Source organism: Antechinus flavipes, chromosome 2 (assembly GCF_016432865.1).
Source record: "Antechinus flavipes isolate AdamAnt ecotype Samford, QLD, Australia chromosome 2, AdamAnt_v2, whole genome shotgun sequence".
Taxonomy (NCBI): domain Eukaryota; kingdom Metazoa; phylum Chordata; class Mammalia; order Dasyuromorphia; family Dasyuridae; genus Antechinus; species Antechinus flavipes.
The window spans coordinates 50,507,358-50,519,150 of NC_067399.1; the positions used below are offsets into that span (position 1 = coordinate 50,507,358).

Below are 11,793 nucleotides of genomic sequence, written 5' to 3' on the forward strand. Positions count from 1 at the left end.
CACATTCATTTCCCAGTGTTCTTTCTTTGGGTGTAGCTGCTTCTGTCCATCATTTATCAATTGAAACTCAGTTAGGTCTCTTTGTCAAAGAAATCTACTTCCATCAAAATATGTCCTCATACAATATCGTTGTCGAAGTGTATAATGATCTCCTGGTTCTGCTCAGTTTCACTTAGCATCAGTTCATGTAAGTCTCGCCAGTCCTCTCTGGAGAATACAAGATTCTACTGTGTTTATTTTTTGTTCAAAAAAAAAAATCCAATTGACTCTGTGGAGTAAAATGCAATCTTAAAAATACTTTCCTAATGGAAATCTTTCATGTACATTTTAAAATTATAAAAGATTCTCTGAAAAATGAAACAGAAATAATCGTTCAATGCTTCTCAGATTATTTACATCAAGTAAGACAAAGCAGAGGAGGTGTGCTCACTAAAGATGTGTGTCACTGAAATGGAGATACAAAGAAAAGCAAAAAGACAAACAAACAAAACAGTTTCATCTCTCAAAAAGTTTAATCAAATGGGGAAGACAACATGTAAAGAGCTCTTTACAGTAACAAGACATATTCAAGATAAACTGGAAAAAATCTCAAGGAAGACACAAACATTAAGGAAAGACTTCTTGCAGAAGGTGGGATATTAATTGAGGATTGAAAGAAATCTAGGGAAACAAAGAAGTGAATAAAAAAAAGGAGAGCATTCCAGTCTTGGAGTATAGCAAGGAAAAATGCATAAAGTGAAGAGATAAAGATCATATAGGAAGAACAGTAAGAAGAGCAAAGAGTAAAATTAAGTCAAAGAGTACATGGGAAACTTGAAAAAAGCACAAAAGTACAAAGGGATTAGATTATCAAGGACTAAGAAAATTTTATATCTGATCCTGAAGGAACAGTGAGTCACTGAAATTTATTGTACAGGGGGATATGGCCAGATCTGCACTTTAGGAAAATAGGTTGATAGCTGAGTTATTATTGAATTATGGAAGAGAATTATGGTGGGAGACCAACCACAAGGCTACTGTGTTACTTCAGGTATGAGGTAATATGGCCTTCCCCAGGGTGGTAGTATCAGATGAAAGAAAGGGCAATGTATGAGAAATGTTATGAAGAATCCAGAGAATGAGAGTGAAGGAAGAATCGAGCCAAAGGACTGGGAGGATAGCGGTGCATTTGATAGCAGTAGAAAAGTTAGGAAGAAGGGAGGTCTTGGAGGGAAAGGCAATGAATTCAGGTTTCATACTCAAGTTCTAAATGGAAGAGGGGTTCTTTATAGATGGTGATTTAGTCTTGATGTTGTTTCTTATGGATATTGTGCTAACCTGAATCTCAAGCTCTGGAACATTCAGTGTAATCCACGATTAAAGAAGTAAACTAACAATTTGGAGAGGTGTGACATTTTAAAAGTTTGAGAGACATAATTTCTGGGTAATCACTCGTTTTATTACTGTTACGGTCAGTGACACTCTTGAATGCCAAAGACCCATCATAGGAGAGGGCTCACAGTTTACATGCTGTTGGAAAAGTGGGTGCTCTCAGGGATGGCAATCAACTCTGATTAGTGAACAAGTAACGAAAAAAATGAATATTACAATGAGGGATTGAAGGAATATAACTTTGATTATATTATTTCCTCTAAATTTCACAAATTTTGGGGAAAATTAATTCAACCTTCAGAGACTGAACTTTGAAATGAGGATTTTGATTTCCCCAAATCAATGGTTAGCATAATAATTTCTCTAAGAGGAAAAACAAAACTGGACCTATGATACATAATGGACTAGTCAATCTATTGAGTTGGCAGAGTGATACAAATAATTCCATAAAGTCCTGGTCCAATGCCTCTTAATGGTGTGAAGCTGACCCTAGGCTTCTCAAATGCTACAATAATGGAACACAGTCTTTGGCAGGTTCTAATATGGTGGTCCAGCAACAAGTTACATTAGTTTTCCAAGCCTGGCTAATTACACAGAGACTAATCATCCATAGCCACTGGTTGATCAATTTTTTTATCCATGTCAATCTATGAACAGCCATCACAAAAAAATGAAATTTTTTTCAGCAGAGAGTAATCAACTTGTTACTAATATAGGAGTTATTACAAATCAGCTTTGCAGAATTACACTATTATTTTAATAGAGCAAGATGAATTTTTTTTATCTTTTCTCACCTGGTTGTACTACTTTAGGACTTCTCCAGGAAGTTCTACACCATGTTGCAGGAAGCTCATTATTAGGAAAATATCACCAGCTTTGGGACTCCACCTTATCACTATTTTCTGCCTCTCTTTTTGAAGGTACAGCCATGAACTACAAACCTCTATTTAAGGAGGAGGCTCAGCTCAGACATTTCATTTCTCAATTGGCTGCACTTCTTTGGGACTTCTTATACTGATTACTCCACCATGGCCTTTGAGTCAGATGCCTTCTCCCATCCCCGCCTTTTCAGGTTCCTTTTATGTATTATCTTCTGCATCAAAAAAAAAAATTGATATAAATTCCTTGAGGACTTTTTTTTTTTTTTAATTTGGATCTGCAGCACTTAGCACAGTGCCTGGTACGTAGTAGATGCTTAAAAAAATATTTATTTGACTAAAATCAATGTCCCCCCCCCCAAAAAAAAAAGAATAAAAATGATACAAAATTAAGGCGACTTTAACCTGAATTATTTAAATATGTTATTGATGTTGAAATATGTGGAATGAAAAAATACTATTGTGCATAGAGTCATTTTTTTCTTAAGGAAGTTTAACTCAATTGTCACAATGAGAAGATCAAAAGTACTAACTAAATGCTTTAACAGCCAATATCTCAACTTGATGTATAGAAAGAAATACCAGCTAAGAGAAACATCATTTTCTATTATAAACTCATTTGGTAAGATCTTGCAGAAGAAGATGGTGAAAGATTATGAGCAATATAATCTCATAAAACAGCAAGCAGTGAAGGAAAAAAAGTTTAAAGAAAACTTGGCAAGATACCTATCTAAGTTATATTAATCTGAGGGCATTTAAGGATGAAGTTGGAAAGAAGCCAAGGGATACTACATTTGGAGTCTAAGATCATAGCCTCATGGGTTTTATATGAGGAAGCAGAAACAAAACTAAAGAAAACAAAGGCAGAAAGGCAGATGGACAAGACTAAGTATACACAGAGGAAATCTATGGAGGAGATGACATAATTTTGAGGGATTTGAGAAGAGTCTTCAAGATAGGATATCAGATTTCTTGGGGAAAAAAATAGTTCTTATTACTATCCAAAAAGGCAACTGAGAATGTGCTAGTAAATACCAACTCAAATAACTACTTTCCCATCTCTATAAAATCTTTATGAAAATGATTTACACAATTTATGAAGATATAATAATACAAGTGAACAGGCAAGTTTTCACAAATAGTATTTTACAGCAAATGACATCTTTACAATTAGCTGATAGAAATGCTACTGTTTATACATGACACTGTACGGATTACACAAAGCCCCACAACAATAGAACTTTATAAATGAGGTGCACAATTGTTCAAAAAAGAACTGATTTAACTATTCACACAATAAAAACCAAGCGGATGATGAATGCCTACTGTTAAACCATGTTGGATAGATAGCCCCAAAAGTTAGAAAACATATTTTGGATAGCCACTGCAAATGGATCATGAACTGAGCTTAAATGTAAAAAGCAAGAGCATAGAGTAGACTGGCTTTAGGAAATTTTATAGTGCTTTTAATGACTCTAAGCTTCTCCCTGAAACAAAGGCTCATCTTTCAACATCAATATTGTTCTGGTGATGCTCTATGGCTAAGGATCATGGAATACTATGCTCTCCAAAGAATTAAAATTGAGTCATCCAAAGGGCAATGGACTAGTGCACAGTGGGCTTTAATGGGCTACAACATATTATTGACTAAGAATTGCTCAGAAGAGTAAAAAAGCTATCAGAGAATTATACACTATAAAACAAGGTGAGCTTGTCACGTAGTAAGAGCAAAGGCTAGCCAAAGGATGGCCTGTGTTCCCAGAGCATGCTGATGGGTTCCCTGGGGAGGATTTACTGAAGAACAAGGAGCAGAGAGGGGCGTGATGAGAAGGCGAGCTTGTGTTGTAATCTACACTGTCGGAGGGAGCACCAGCATCAGTGAGATCAGGCACATCAAAGAATTAACTTCAAACTGTCATCTTTGAAGCCCTCCATGTGGAATCCATTTCTCTCACTTCAAGAATGTAAGTCCTGTTGCTGGAACAGTTGTTCTAACAAATGTGAACATTTGGTCAGTAAAGGGATTGGGAGAGAGGGTAGATGTTTAGTAACATCATCTTCACATATGAAAGACAGCAAATGATATTTTAAACTTTATTGTCACTCCTTATTCTGAATGAACCAACTACCTATTCAAACTAGTCTTTGAGTTCTCTGAGAATGCAAACCTCATTCATTCCCCTGTCAGAGGACTAGAAGGAATCCACAAAGAGTCTCAGGAAAGTAAATAATAACAGCTTGCTTTCATATAGCACTTTAAGGTTAGAAAGACATATCATATGTTATCTCATTTGATCACAAGAATAACCCTGGGAGGAAAGTACTATTATTATCATTCTCATTTTAAAGGGGAAGAAACTGGGTCTGAAAAGGGTCATACTGTTGTATGAAGATTCAATCACAACTCTTCCTGATTCAAAGTTCAGTAATGTATCTGCTTTGTGATCATGCTTCTCAGTAAATACCTAAACCAACAAGGTCAATGATTATCTGTTGCTTTCCTTAATACTACTATATATACATACTATGTGTGTAGTACTAAGTATAGAAACTCTATGACCTACTTAAGTAAAAATATTATGAAAGTTTTTTTTTTTTTTAACTAACAAAAACACCTCTTTCTTGTACTAAACTCTACCCTGTCTTAGCTTAAACCTATTTTTTAAAAAAATTTCCTCAGAGAAAACTGATCCAACAAACATTAAGTGCTTACTAACTAGGTGCAAAACATATGTGCTAGATACTGGAAACACAAAGACAACAAGAAAACAGTCCCTGCCTTCAGAAAGCTTATAATCTACTCGGGATAAAAATTTTACAAAGGAGTGGGGAGAGCACTAGCACCTGGGGAAATCAGAAAAGGCTTGATGAAGGTAGCATCTGAACTAAGCCCTCAAAGTCTCTCTTGATAGCTTGTTTTTGATATCCTTTGCTCAAGGTGCCAGCTATACATCTGGGGGATGGAGGGCTCAGTAAAAGTGAAGCAAAATAGAAATGCCTGAATATGCTAATAAAAATAGAAAAATGCATGTTGTTTGCTAATAATACCTTCCAAACAAAAATAGAATGGTTTCTAAATGAATGGAAAGACACCTGATTTACTTGATACCACACCCAAACTTCAACCAAATTATTATTTAAAATGGATCTCAAGAATGTTTCCCCTCAGTTACATCCTATTTACATAATGATGAGATTTTTTTTTTTTTTTTTTTGGTGCTGTTACTACAGCAGCCAGATATTACTATCAGCCTGATATCTGTGGGGGAAGGTTAAAATTTTATTTTTAAGTAGCAGACATCTACACAGCACTTATAGTCACTACATGGGGTACGTAGAAAATCAAGAGGAAAAACACATTTGAAACCCAGTTATTGCTAATGCTAATCAGCTCATCATTAAGGAAGTAAAATAATGTTATTTCTATTGACCAAATAGTTTAAACTTTGTGTTTAGCTTCATTCAAACCCACCAACTTAATGTACCAATCCACTAATCCAGTCATGGTCACTCCCTATTTGACCATGAGAAAATTACTTTTGTGATCCTCAATTTCCTGATTTGTAAAATGAGGGGGTTGACTAGGTGGCTTCTATATTTTCTTCTAGTTTAAAAATCTTTCCCTCTCTTCCACTCTGCTCTCAAGCAAAGCCATGAAATACATTTTTATATACAAATATACAAAGCCCCACAAGAATAGAACTTTTCTAACTGCAGTGTACAATTGTTCAAAAAAATTGGCCTAATTATTCACACAATAAAAACCAAGTGGATGATGAGTGTCTAATGTTAAGACTATGATATGGTGTTAGATAGACAACCCAAAAAGTTGATCTAAATATACAACACATTTATAAAGTCCTGAATGCATAGGATTACAGCTACAGACCTGGAAGGGGCTTCAGGGATCATCTAGTACAATTTCTTCATTTTGCAGATAAAGAGACTAAGGATCAAGAAATTGAAGTGTTTTCCAAAGTTGTGCAGGTAGAAAATTTTGAAGATGGGAAGATGCAAACCTGGCCCCTCTGACTTCATAACTAATGCCCTTTCTACTACCCTATGGGAGTTATGGATTGCCTAATCTAGAAAAAGAAAAAAGAAAAGGCCAGTGGATGCATACCATTCACACAATATTACAGCATAAATACCAATGTATTTGTAGGCAGAAGACCAGGACTTAGATATTAGCATTTTTCTAGTAGTAGTGGTGGTAGTTGTAGAAATAACTAATATTTATATAGCATCTACTCTACACTAAGTATTTTTAAAATATCTCATTTGATACAACAACTCTGTCAAGTTGATGCTGTTATCATCCCAATTTATAGTTAAGGAAATTGAGGCAGACTTGACATTAAATTACTTGTCCAGAATCACACACCTAATTAAGTGTCTGAGACTGGATTGGAACTCATCTTTTTTTACTTTAGGCTGAGTGCTCTATCCACTTTGACATACAGCCTTGTGATTGGTGAAGTCACTTATCAGAGCCATCTTTGTTTCTCTCCCTAGCAAATGAGTCAAACCTTAGATATGATTTGGCTTCTGACAGCTTGGAGATGACCCACAAGGGCATTCAAAATTACTAGTTTGGGACTTGCTAAATTCTACCTCTAAAATTCCAAGTGAAGGATTAATTAGGAAAGGTGTTTACCAGCTCTTCTGTCTCAGTAGAAGGTAAAACTTGAAAGAAATATCCCTAAATTATTAAAAGGAATATTTAACTTAGTAATCAGGAAAAAACTTTCTAATGAGAAAAAAGAAAAGAACTATGAAATAAAATTCTGTAGGAAAATATGGAGATCTTTAATAACAAGACAATTTGGATGCAAGGCCAGCATAGGATAACAGGAAGAAGAAAAAAAAAAAAAATCAGCTAATTAAGAATCCAGTCCTGATTTTACCACTCACCATTTGAATGATTTTTTTGGCAAATCACTGGACATCAGTTTCCTTTTCTATAAGAGATTGAACTCAATGACATCCCAAGTCAATCCAACAAACATTTATTAAATACCCTCTCTGTGTAAGGATTCTACATCAGGCACTGAAACCATAAAGACAACACTAAAAAGTTGTCTTAAGAACCCTAGATTCAACTGAGGAGTTGGTACAGGATAGGAGTTGGAGGAATGTGTTCACATAATAGCATGTAAAGTGGGCAGGGGTCCTCAAACTTTTTAAATAGGGGACCAGTTCACTGTCCCTCAGACTTTGGAGGGCCGGAATATAATAAAAACAAAAACTTTGTTTTGTGGGCCTTTAAATAAAGAAACTTCATAGCCCTGGGTGAGGGGGATAATCAACCTCAGCTGCTGCATCTGGCCCGCAGGCTGTAGTTTGAGGACCCCTGAAATTTGTAAATCCATGTATATACATGGTGGTTTGAGAAAGAGGACTAAAAGCTAGAGGGGGTCAGAAAAGATTTCCTTATTGTAGAAGATGGCATCACAGGATAAGTCCTGAGGGGAAATGAGCAATTTTTAAGAGACTGAAGGGAGGGAGGAATACATTTCAAGCAAAGTATACAACCTATCAAAAATGGAAGAGAAAATAAGCCAGTCTAGTTAGGAGGTCGTTTGTCTGAAGGGGAATAAACTGAAATAGAAATGAAAAGTAGCCTAAAAATGGATTATGAAGAGCTTTAAGTGGTATAAGATTTGTGTTTTATCCCAAAGGCAAGTGGGCAATAGGGAACCACAGAATATACTTGAGCTGGGGGATGACATGATCAGAGTTATTTCTTAGAAAAGTTATTTTCATAATTTCAGGAATGGATTGGAAAGGTGAGGGACTAGAAGTCAGAAACCTAATTATGGGGTCATGACCTTCTAGATGTAGAGAACAGAGAAGAACAAAGAAAATAAGAGATCATGGTTTAGAGTTGAGAGTATATAGTCCAACCCTTTCAATTTACAGACTGAGGAGACGAGGAACAGTTTATGTAATTACTTAATTTACACAAGGCCTCAGAGTTCAGTTGAGATATGAGGTTAAGTGCGTTTTGTCTCTAATGGTAAGGACTTGGCAATTGATTGGATGAAGTGAGTAATGAAGCAGACAGGATTGCCACCAAGGGTTCTTCACCCTTCTTGTGTATGACAATCTATACAGGTCTATGGACAATGCTTTCAAGACATAAAATAAAACATTGAATTATGAAAGAAATCAAAGGTTAGACAAAATAAAGTATCCTGGAAATTGCTCCTGCAAGTGAGAAAGGAAAAATCCTAATTCCACAATCAGCAAAACATTAGAGAGAAGGCATCTAACGTCCACTTAGAGGAAGCACCCTAAAGACAATGGGACCTCCCCATTTGACTTGCAGCTGAAACCTTCCATGTGTTCTCTCCTATTGCTCCTCGTGAGCAAGACTGTTTCATTTGTATCTTCAGAGATTAACACGTGTTGTGTACAGTAGGAGTTTAATAAATGCTTTATTCATGCATCCGTGGGATTTTTTTTCCTATCCAAATTCAGAACCCCTCTAGAATCTATCGGGTCCACGGACCCCAGGTTAGGAGCCCCCATTGTAGGTAGGATGGTTCCCAGAAAGTGAAAACTAGTGGTTTGGGAGGGTGATCGCACCTCCAATAGAAAGAGGGAGATTTTTAGGGGGGGGGGGTTAGGGAGGACACTTGTCTATTTCTGTACTGGACAAATAGAATTTGAGCTCTGTCTATGGAGCAGCAGCTGGAGGAAGTGTGCATGAAGTTCTAAAGAGAGGTGAGGGCTGGCTAGATGGCAGGAGAGAAAATCTAACAAATAGCAAAGAAAGAAGGGATTTCTGGTATCCTCTGGCGAGGGGGGAGGAAGGGGGTGTCCATTTTACAGAGGAGTAAACTGAAGCCCAGATGAAGTGAGGGCTCAAAGGTCATAAGCCTAAGTCGCAACAAGGGATAGACTTCAAACCCGGCTCCGCTAACTCCAAAGCCAGGGCTTTTTCTACTAGAACCCCGCGCAGTTTGCTTGAGAACAGTCCACGCTAAGACGAAAAAAAGCACCTCCTTTCAACCCCACGGAAGGTCAGGCGGAACAGGAAGCGTCCTTGGGACGCGAGCCGCCACCATTCCCCAAGCCTCTTCCTGTCCCCAGACGCCCCAGCCCGCGGCTGCGCAGACCCGCCTCACCTGCAGCCCCCGCCGTCGCCGCCCGCTGCCTCGGCTGCTAAAAAGAGAAGTACGTTACGTTCGGCCGCCGAGGGGAGGGGATACGCAGCGGGCACTGACGTCACGCCCCGACCGGTCAGGGACTAGGCGCCGGGAAGTCCTGGCGGGACCCTCACCTGGGCAAGGGCGAGTGCGCGTGCGTTCAAAAACTTGTTCCCCACGCCCCGGGCGCCCGGCTCTTGAGGTTCCGCTGCGGAAACGTCCCCTTCTGCTTTTTGCCGGGGGAATGCTGGGACCGGCCTCTTATTTGACATTAAGGGGAAACTGAGACTCCAAGTAGGGAAGGAAGAGCTGAAGTTCACACTCGGGATGGGAGATTTAGAGCTGGAGGAGCCCCGGTCTACCCATTGTACAGGATTGCATGGCGTGTTCAGGAGAACTGACTTGGTGGGAGCCCTTCCCGGGGCTGCCCTCCACCTTTGGTACCCAGCTAACCCCAGCTCTTATCTGTGGCTCCAAGAAGGGAGCATGCGCACCAGACGCACTGGCCATTGGCCAGACATGACGTCATTCTGGTCCTCCTCAAGCACGAACAAACTACAGCAGCCCATTTTACAGATGGGGAAACTAAATCACCCCTAGAGTCGGTGATATACCCAAAGTCGTACAAACCACAGGTGATAGAGCTGGGATTTGAACTCAGGTCTCTGACTCCACCCTGACTTCCTAAGCTTCCAGTGAAACCCTATTCCTCTGTCTTAAAAACTACCAGGAGATGGATGCATAAATGGAAGGATTGATGGATGGATGGACAGTTAGATAGAGGAGATAGATGAATGGATGGATGGATAGATAGAAGAATAGATAAATGAGTATGTGGAAGGATTGATGGATGGATAAATAGAAAGAAAAATAGGATAGATGGATAGAAAAATAAATAGATGGATGTATGGAAGGATTGATGGATGGATAGATAGAAAAATAGGATAGATGGATAGAAAAATAAATAGATGGATGTATGGAAGGATTGATGGATGGATAGATAGAAAAATAGGATAGATGGATAGAAAAATAAATAGATGGATGTATGGAAGGATTGATGGATGGATAGATAGAAAAATAGGATAGATGGATAGAAAAATAAATAGATGGATGTATGGAAGGATTGATGGATGGATAGATAGAAAGAAAAATAGGATAGATGGATAGAAAAATAAATAGATGGATGTATGGAAGGATTGATGGATGGATAGATAGATTAGATAGATAGAAGGATAGATGATAAATGGACAGGATCAAAAGATGAATGGAAGGATAGTGATACTTATAATATATGTATATGCGTACGTGTGTACATATATACATATAACTCAAAAATATGTTATTGTTCATTCCTCTCAGACTGTTTCTGAGTACAGAAAGCAGGCCATTGGATAACCCCAGAATCAGACCTCTCCAAGTAGTTTGTAATGTGTATGTGTATATACACACATATAAGCATGTATATATGTAAGTATTCATAGATTATGTGCACGGTGTATATGGCGTGTGCGTATACATGGTTTTGTTTCTATGGCTACACACTTATATTCATGTACACGTGTGGGTATAGATCAATCATTCAGTAAACATTTATTAAGCACCAACTGCATTCCTCCTGATCTTTACCTTGGCTCTGGACCCAGGTGGTTCTGGAGAAAAAGGGGCACCCGGTGACTTTGCACTTTATCGCCTTCCTTCACGCAAACCATTTCACTTGGTTCTCTTTGAGAATGAAGGACAAAACAACAACCAAACACCTGCGTTGTGCCAGCACTGGGCTGGGCGCCAAGGATACAAAAAGTCAAAAGGTTAGTCTGCCCTCAAGGCAGGGGAGACATAACAAACAAACGCATTTGTACAAATGAGTTATTAAGAATAAATGTAAAGTAAATAAAGGAAGACAAGAGCCTATTAATATGTCATGCATGTTATATAGTATATCACATATCATGTGTATCATATCTAGGATTAATCTGCTTCATTTTTTCAAGGGTGGAATAAAAAAGGAATTTTTTTAACTGTGAGTAAAACGTGTTATTATTATTGTATATGTAAATTATTGATGTATTTTAAAGTTTGAAATTAAAATTCTCAACCAGGATCCATCAATTTGCATGTACCACCCCTTGGCCAGTCCCAAGAATTGGATCCCTAGAGACCATCTGTGGCAAGGCATCCTGGGGGGCTAAATTGTATCTCTCAGGAACCCCTCCCAGTGGGTTTCATCTTAACCAGTTAGCCAATTGATATATGTGTGTGTGTCTGTGTGTGTGTCTGTGTGTGCTACATGTTATGTATGTAGGTGTTTGTATTTATGTGTGTATGTATATATACAGACATATATATGTGCTGTGTATATTGTCTGATCTAAATGGATCATAAGTTCTTTG

At 38.1% G+C, this 11,793-nt stretch overlaps 1 protein-coding gene across 2 annotated transcripts in view; it reads right to left on the reverse strand.

Moving 5' to 3' along the window:
• Positions 1-11,425, reverse strand: part of ACSF3 (acyl-CoA synthetase family member 3) — a 232,412-nt gene extending 220,987 nt beyond the window's left edge. The window contains exon 1 of one of the 2 annotated variants that reach the window (XM_051974771.1): positions 9,383-11,424. The gene's annotated coding sequence lies outside the window, so the exon portion shown is untranslated. Of the gene's footprint in view, positions 1-9,382 lie in introns of both variants that reach the window. The other variant, XM_051974772.1, reaches the window with a different exon arrangement.
• Positions 11,426-11,793: the final 368 nt, after the last annotated feature.